The sequence below is a fragment of the Cnephaeus nilssonii genome (genome assembly GCF_951640355.1).
Source record: "Cnephaeus nilssonii genome assembly, chromosome: 6".
Classification (NCBI taxonomy): domain Eukaryota; kingdom Metazoa; phylum Chordata; class Mammalia; order Chiroptera; family Vespertilionidae; genus Cnephaeus; species Cnephaeus nilssonii.
The window spans coordinates 49,483,065-49,492,453 of NC_137077.1; positions in this window are offsets into that span (position 1 = coordinate 49,483,065).

Sequence of the window (9,389 nt, forward strand, 5' to 3'; positions counted from 1 at the left end):
CCCCTGAAGGATTTCTCTCCAATGAATTTAGGGGCCAACGGGCTCCTCTGAGACTCCACAGCCAGAAGCTGAAGGCAGCAGCTCCTCAAAGCCTAGGAAATCCCTAAGAGGAGAAGGCCTGAGGCCGGAGGGGGAGTGACGGGGGGAGTTGAGAAAAGGGGGCCAGAGCAGGGAGAACAGCCAGGGGCCAGGCAGGGCCTTAAGGGGGCGCTGGTGAGCTGCCGGCATCATGCTTCTGCCTGAGGGCAGGGAGGTGGGCCAGGTCAAAATTAATCTCCGACCTGGAGATACTGTTTGTGAGAGCACTTAGCTGGTGCTTAGCACAGAGTAGGTCCTCAATAAAACCGTGGTTGAATCCTGAGCTCCAGCTGAGTCTTCCTAGGCCAGTGCTTCTGCAGTGGCCGGCCTCAGAGGGAACCTGAGGGGATGGGGAAGGAGAAGGCCCCAGGGTGTCCTGCCGGGACTTAGCCCTTCATTGACAGCTCATAATTCGCTCAGGCACCCCACCTCCCTCCACCCCCCACCCCCCAGAGCCCCCCACTCCCTCTGTGCAGGGCCCCAAATTTCTGTTCAGACCCTGGGCTGGGTTCCGGCTGCTGGCGGCGCCGGCCACATCGCCCTCTGCTGGCCTAAGGGCTGCCCAGCGGCCGCCGCCCTCCCGCCCCTGCGCCGGACCGACGGGCTTTTCCCGGGGATCTCCTCGCCCCGCCCCGGCGCCGGCGCGGTGAGCTCCCCGGCGCTCCTGCTTTGCAGGTACTGTCCCCTGAAAACCACACCTCGCAGGAGCTTCCCGCGTCCTCACTCAGAGGCGGCTTGGACCTGCCTGCCCGAATTCTCTGTTTTCAATTCCCTCTTCCAATGGGGTCTCCACCTTGCCTGGAATATACAGAAAGGGTACCCCAATTCCTTCTACCACGGAGGTCCTCCCCTACTCCCTGCAGCCCCCCCACCCCACTCCCATCCCCAGAGGGCCTCGTGCCTGGAGCATGTGTCTGTGGAGTCCAAACAACCTACAGTGCGTACCCTCCTTCCCAGGGCACCTCTCAGACGGCTCTGGGGAAGTGAGGGGCACCCCGTGCCTGCCACCCCCTGATCCCTACCCCCCACCTGATGCCCACGCTGGATGGAGAGCGGGAAGAAAGGCATGAGGAAGAGGGCAGAAAGGGAGCTACGAGAAGCCCGCTGGGGTCTGGGGAAGGAGCGTCGCTCATGGCCTCCAGGGGCAGAAGAGTTCTTGGGAGGCCACCTGTCTGAGCCCGTCGCTGAGGGGAGCCTCGGGAACCTGTCTGCCTTGGACAGAAAGAAAACCGCTCATTTCTTTGCCGTTTGCCCTGTTTTCCTGGGAGTCCCAGGTTCCGATTTCCTCACCTCTACAAAGAGGGAGAGGGCACCTGTGTGGGCCCTCCCTAAGGGATGATGAGTGTCCATAATGTGCCCAAGGGGGGGGGGGTGAAGGTGGTCCCTGGAGCATGAGCTTTGACATTGAGGTACACCCCTGCCCCTCGCAGTACCCAGGCCCTCAAGGTCAGTTCTTTGTACCCTCCTCGTCACTTTCTTCCTCAGTCCTGCCTCACATCAGCCTTCACGAAGAATGTTCTGCTTCCCCCATATCCTTACTCGCATCAAGATGATCAGACCGAGAGCCCTAACTGGTTTGGCTCAGGGGATAGAGCGTCGGCCTGCGGGCTGAAAGGTCCCAGGTTCCGGTCAAGGGCATATACCTTGGTTGCGGGCACATCCCCAGTGGGGGGTGTGCAGGAGGCAGCTGAATCGGTGTCTCTCTGATCGATGTTTCTAACTCTCTGTCCCTCTCCCTTCCTCTCTGTAAAAAATCAATAAAATATATTTTTAAAAAAAGAAGATTATCAGACCAAGAGATGGCAAAGGCCTCATGCCTAAAAGACCCAGCCCTGGGAGTGGCGTGGAGGGGTGCATGTCCCGCGTCCAGTCTCCCAGCATGGAGACTGATGCTAGCTGCACAGTCGTCACGCTGGGTGGGCGACTCTTGGAACGAGCTGCTTGCATCAGGGCCACATTCAGTTTGCTAGAAATAGAGACAGAGGGCTTCTTGACTTTGCATATGATTTGCATAATGCCGGAGACACAGTCTATTTTCAGGCAGTTTTCAGGTTAAAGTGTTGTCGCTGCTGCCCTGCAGGGTGTCACGTCTGGATGAATCTCTTCTCTGTTCTTTCTCACCCACCCACTCTTACTGACCTAGATCCCCCGCTGCAGGAGCAAGTGGTAGGGCGGGGGGGGGGGGGGGGGGAGAGTGGGGTTGTCCAGGAGACACGGGGACAGGGCAAGAGGCACACTGGAATTTCCTTTATTACCGCCACCACCAAAGGCAGAATGTGGCTGCTCAGGGCAACGGATAGGCAGAGGGCGGCGAGGCACCAGCCACAAGGTGGCCCATCCTCTGTTCTACACAAACCTTTCTCACCTCTCCTGCTAGGTCCTAAACAGCCAGTTCCCATACAGAGCCGTCTAGATAAACCTGTTCCTCAAGGCCACCCATAAGGCTTTGCTTGGCCCAGACATCCCTCGTGGGCATTTATTTTCAGCACTAAGATTTGATTTTAGTCTCATGGGAAATCTGACCCCTAGTCCCTCCCTCTCCTGGGAACCCCATCTGGGAGACCAGTATCCTAATCCGATGATCAATGTTTGCAAAGCACCTGGCACACAGTAGGAGGTCAGCCAATGCTAGAGGCCCCTGCTCTCCTTCATTCAGAAGTCTGTGCCAAGCACCGGTTGTCCCAGGCCTGGATGCCCAGTCAGGCACCGTCCTCTGAGGGCTGAGGCAAACACACCAGAAGGGCCAGTGGGTGACCATCACTAAGTCGGCTGTGAACTGGTCACAGCACTTGGCCTCTCAGCTAGAAAAGGGGGTTTGGTGGATTTCCGGGGCAAGGGCAATTCTCATTTCATAGCTTGAGCTGTTTGATGACCTGTCCTTGGCCAAAGAGGGCTAGGCCTGGAGCCCCACCCAGGGCTCCCTCCAGACCCTTCAGCCTCGGGGCCAGTCTGGTGTGCTGTCTTCCTAATGATTCACCAGGTGCCTCGGCAAAAAGCCTGGGAGCCATACTGGGTCCTGGGAAGCAGAAGGCCACTTGGTCAGGCTGGACACCAGCAATGCATTACCCAGAATTCCCGGTCCCTGGCGTCCAAGTCCCCCTGGACCTGCCCTCATCCCCTTAGGCAGGCGTTTCCTGTTGATAAGAAGCTCAGTCACAAACACTGATAAAGAGATGAAGAAAGGAAATTGACGGGCTTGGGTATAATGGGCATTTTGTCTGCCTTTTCTACCCTCTTCCTTCGCCCAGCTCCCCTCCCCCACTGCTTCCCAGAACCCAGGAGAAAACATGTCCCCCACCTCCTCTTGGGCCCTGCTTTGTAGTTTCCAGGAATTTAGCCTCACACAGTCCTCAGAAGTAGGGCCCAGGTGGGGGGGAGGGGAGGCTAGGAGCTCAGAGGCAGGAAGCACTGGGTGCTACGAGGCCACCAAGCCCAGGGGAAAGGGCTGCGGCAAGAGGAAGGAAGGATGGTCAGGCACAGGTCTCATCTGCGACTTTCCCTCTCCCCTCTCTCTCTCTCCCCCCGCACCCCCCCAGACCTGGATCCAAGTTGTGGTTAGGTGGTTGCAGTCTATAATTAGCGAATTTTCCATAATTTTAGTCTCAGGCTCATTACTGGAAAATCTCATTAATTTTGACTCTACTAATTTGGATCTATGATCCTTCAGGACAAGAACTAAACTGATGTTTAGAAAAATAAACAAAACAAACAAGTTTGCAAAGCACGTCCGGCTTTCCTTCTTGGGTTTGGGCTGGTAAGCTCAGCTCCACAGACAGTTCTCAAGCGCTCAGCCTGCAGTTACCATAACCTGCCACCGGGTGTGTGATGAGGCTTCGCCTGACACTTGTGCTTCAGGTATAGCAGTCATTGCTCACGGAGAGGTTCTTTAAAGGCTTATACTCCTTTTTTCCTCTTCCCCCAAATTAGTTCCTCAATAAAACAGTTATGCACACAGAAAGAAGTGGAATAGATGGTTCTAAATGGCCATTGTTTAAAAGCAAACCAGTAGCCCTATACAAGTTGGAGACATTCTCCTGAATTCTATTTTTATATATATACTAGAGGCCGGGTGCCCGGATTCGTGCACCGGTGGGGTTCCTCGGCCTGGCCTGCGGACATCCCCCAAGGGGTCCCAGATTGCGAGAGGGTGCAGGCCAGACCGAGGGACCCCACTGGTGTATGATTGGGCTGGGGAGGGACCGCAGGAGGGTTCCAGGGTGTGTCCTGCCCATCTTGCCCAGTCCCCATTGGCCGGACCCCAGCAGCAAGCTAACCTACTTGTTGGAGCGTTTGCCCACCCCCCCGGTGGTCAGTGCGCATCATAGCAACTGGCCAAACAGTTGAACGAACAGTCGGACACTTAGCATATTAGGCTTTTATTATATAGGATTTTTATTGATTTTTTTTTTTTTACAGAGAGGAAGGGAGAAGGATAGAGAGTTAGAAACATCAATGAGGGAGAAACACCAATCAGCTGCCTCATGCACGCCCCTTACTGGGGATCGAGCCCGCAAGCAAGGTGGATGCCCTTGACTGGAATTGAACCCGGGACCCTTCAGTCCATGGGCCGATGCTCTATCCACTGAGCCAAACCGGTCAGGGCATGAACTCTTAACTGTTCTCAGTCCTGGTTACCACCTGCCTGGGCTTTCTCCGGCTTCAGGCCCTCCCCTCTGCCATTGCACTGCTGAACCCTGATGGAAGGAGCAGAGTAGTGAAGAGCAAAAGGTTTCGTCCTGGTCAAGGTTCCAGTCGAGGTTTTTGGTGGGTTTTTTAGTAATTCAATAAATTTATTCCAAATTTTATATAGAGGAATATAAGTTCATGAGGAGCTATGCCATTTTTTCCTTATTTTAGGTTACTTTTTGAATAAGGTATACACTCACATGATTCAAAAATAAATGACTCGCCCTAGCCGGTTTGGCTCAGTGGATGGAGCCTGCGAACGGAAGGGTCCCAGGTTCGATTCTGGTCAAGGGCATGTACCTTGGTTGTGGGCACATCCCCAGTAGGGGGCGTGCAGGAGGCAGCTGATCAATGCTTCTCTCTCATCAATGTTTCTAACTCTCTACCTCTCTCCCTTCCTCTCTGTAAAAAATCAATAATATATATATATATTTTAAAAAGAATTGGTTTAAAAATAAAATAAAATAAAATAAATGACTCAAAGGCAGACAGTGAAACGCCTTCCTCCCATCCTTGTCTCCCATCTGCCCAGGTTCCCTAGCCCCCCCCCCCCAACCATTAGTCTTAGTTCCTTATGCTTCTGCCCCCTCACACTGTCCTTATGTGTATATAAGTGAATTTGAATATGGATCCTTGTTTCTCCCACCTTTTATATAAAAGTAGCCTATTCTATACACTATTCTACACCTTACATTTTTTCACTTAATAATGTATCTTGGAGATCTTTCCATATCAGCAGATATAAAGTTCTTTCTTTTAAACAACAACATAGTATTCTACTACTTGAATGTACCATAATTAAACCAGTCCCCTATTTTTTGGAAGTTTTCAATTTTTGGCTATTAGAAATAATGCTGCAATGACTAAACTTGTATGCACATAATGTTGCTTAGTTCAAGTGTATCTGTAGGATAACTTTTAAAAAGTGGAATTCTGGGGTCAAAGGACATGTGAATTTGGCCAAGTTCATTTTGAAGAAGCAAAAGTGAAGCCTTGCCCTAGCAGATAATAAGACATAAGACAAGCGATAGTAATAGAAGTAGAATAATACCAGACAAATGGACAAAAACAAATGGATACGTGGAACATAATAAAGAACTTAGGTCTGTGTTCACCTGAAAACTGGAATGGGATAAAGGTGGCATCAAAAATTAGTGAAGATAATGGTTAAAGGGCACAGTGGTTTTTTGGGGGGAGGGGACTGAGGGAAATGTTCTAAATTAATTGTGATAATGGTTGTACAACTCTGAATATACTGAAGCCACTTTAAACAGGTGAGTTATATAGCATATTAATTATATCTCAATAAAGCAGTTCAAATATTGGTGGGGTTTTTTTTTTTTTTTAAGGCCAGGTTGTTTAGATAGTATTGAGAACACTGGATCACTGTTTTGAGGATAAATGAACTTGGGTCTCTACTTTACATCATATACAAGGATGGACTCCAAATGCGTTAAGAACCAAAATGTAAAAGGCCGAATAGCTCCTGGCCGGTGTGCTCAGTGGGTAGAGCATTAGCCTGCATAGCAAAGGGTTTCAGGTCCAATTCCTAGTCAAGGGCATGGGTTATAGGTTTGATCCCTGGCCCCAGTCAGGGCACGTGCAGGAGGCAACCAGTTGATGTGCATCTGTCACATTGATGTTTCTCTCTCTCTCTCTCTCTCTCTCTCTCTCTCTCTCTCTCTCCCTCTCTCTCTCTCTCTCCCTCCCTTCCCTCCACTCTCTCTAAAAATCAATGGGAAAAAAAAATCCTCGGGTGAGGATTAACAACAACAAAAAAGAAAGGCAAAACTGTAAGGCTAATAAAAGAAAATATAAGAGAACATCCTGTGACCTAGGGGTGGGAAAAGACTTCACCAAGACCCTTAAAACAAACTGCGAAACAAAGAAATAGATGGATATAATGATATCACATCACTCTTCTACTATACACCATACATACATTTAACATTAATGAGTTAATAAATTTAATAAATAGATGGTGGACCAAAAGGAGATATTGGCAATCCCTAAAACTGTTAAGGCATTAATGTCTACAATATATGAGAAACTCATACAAATCAATGAAACCCCCCCCCCCAATTTAAATAATGGCCAAAAGACATGAGTCAATTCACACAAAAGGGAAGCCCAAATGACTAACAAGTATAGAAAGGAATGCTCAAGCTCACTAGCAATCAGAGAAATGCACATTTAAATGCCATAACAACTAGCATCCATCAAAATGGCAAAATTAGAAAAGTGAACAATGCCAAGTATTGGCAAAGGTGTGGGGCGATTGGGACTCTTGTGCAGTCCTTGTAGAAGTGTAAACTGATATAGCCTTTTTATTTTTTAATATATTTTTATTGATTTCAGAGAGAAAGGGGGAGGGAGGGGGAGAGAGAGAGAAAGAGAGAGAGAGATAGCAACATCAGTGATAAGACAGAATCATTCATCAGCTGCCTCCTGCACGCCCCACACTGGGGATCAAGCCGGCAACCCAGGCATATGCCTTGATTGGGAGTCGAACTGTGACCTCCTGGTTATACGTTGACGCTCAACCACCGAGTCACACTAGCTGGGCAAAACGGATATAGGCTTTTTAGCATGACTTAGTGAAAGCGGGTAAGCCTATGTGATTTGACCTCGTGAAACCAAATCTGAGTTCATATCTCAGAGAAATTCTCATCAAGTCCACAAGGGGACAAGCATGAGGAAGTTCAGCACAGGGCTGCGTGTGAGAGCAGGGAGCTGGACACAGCCTTGGAGCCCATCCCCGGAGGAATGGATAAGTAAAATGTGTGGACAAATCTTTCAGAATGCTGTATCATCCAGAAGCAATGAACCATACAGCAACATGGATATCCATACAGCAACATGGAGAGAGCTTCAAAACATAGAATTGATTGGCAAAAAGGGAATGAGGCTTATGGCACAATCCCTTTTATATAAATTTAGAATGCATAATAGAACTTCTATATGATCCAGCAATCCCACTGCTGGGTATATAGCCAAAGGAATTGAAATCAGGATCCCAAAGAAATATCCGCACTCTGATGTTCATTGCACCAGGAGTCACAGTAGCCAGGATATGGAAGCAAACTAAATGTCCATCAGCAGACAAAGGATAAAGAAAATGTGGTATAGACATACAGTGGTATAGTATTCAGCCTTTCATTAATTTTAATATTTAAAACAAAAGAAATTTGTGACAACATAGATGAACCTGGGGGACATCAAGCTAAGTGAAATAAGTCAAATACAGAAGGACAAATTCTGCATGAAAACTAGGCTGAGGGCAGGCCTATGTCCTGTATTTTTACCACACACACACACACACACACACACACACACACACACACACTGATAATAGAATGCATACACATCCCAAACAACACCACACTCTTCATCAGGAGTGGCATGTGTTAAAGGACACAAGCAAGCACACTAGAGTGACTGTGGGGTGAGGGGGGCAAGGCGCATAGAGATTGGAAAGGGGTTTGGAGAAAGAGGTAAAAAATAATCTGAGAAGGGCCTTGCCGGCTTGCACAGGCCAGTGGTGATAACATGCTACCACGTGATTAACCTGAGGCCCACACAGGGGGGAGAGAAAACAGGACCAAGGACTGCAGTTTGAGCCCTGACTCAGCAGCGCCCCCGCTCACGATCCTGGGCATGAAACAGCACAGACTCCTCAGCTTCCTCATCCCGAAGTGGGGATACGACCTAGGTGGTCGTGAGGAATCCATGGCGTGTTGGGCCAGAATTGCTGTTCAATAAATAATAACACAAATACTGCCCAATTAGCGTGACTCAGTGGTTAAGCGTCGACCTATGAACCAGGAGGTCACAGTTTGATTCCCAGTCAGGGCCCATGCCCGGGTTGCAGGCTCCATCCCTGCTGTGGGGTGTGCAGGAGGCAGCCGATCAATGATTCTCATCATTGATGTTTCTCTCTCTCTCCCTCTCCCTTTGTTTCTGAAATCAATAAAAATATTTTTAAAAAGTAATACTAATACTAATAATAGTATGCTGTCCTCATTGATAGCATTCACAGCGTCCCTTGTGCAGAGCTACAGGCCAGCTTGGTGTCAATACTGCCACTTTGTTCCTCCGCCTAGTGAGAGGAGAGAAAGGCAGTACCTCTCCCCAGCTCCTGGCTGTCTAATCTCCCTGGTCTTCTCATCTGGGCAGCAGCTAAAAAGGAGAGATTTGCAGAGCAAGGTGAAAGCCGATGATTGCATCCGAATATGTGTATTACACGAGCGTATTTTCAATGAGAAGAAGGCTCCTCGTCCTGCACTCACTGGCTGCTCCCTTTGGATCAATACTTTACTTAGGTCTTTTGTGAAATGAAATTTATATTCACGCCCCACTGTTCCCTTAGTAACAATCTCCAGCAATCAGATCTGCTCTCTGGTGGAAATGGCCTTTGGAAAGTGCCTGTGCAGTACACAGTTGCACAATCTTACCTTTGCCAGAAACTGTTTTCTGATGTAGCCGGTATCTTTTTCAGAAAAAAAAAAAATGTTTTTAACTACATTTAAGCAGACTTAACAAGGCCTGAGAATAACTATAATGTGGTTTTCACCCCACAAGGGGATTCTTAAAATACTGAAGTACTGTTTTTAAGCACAGTCAAG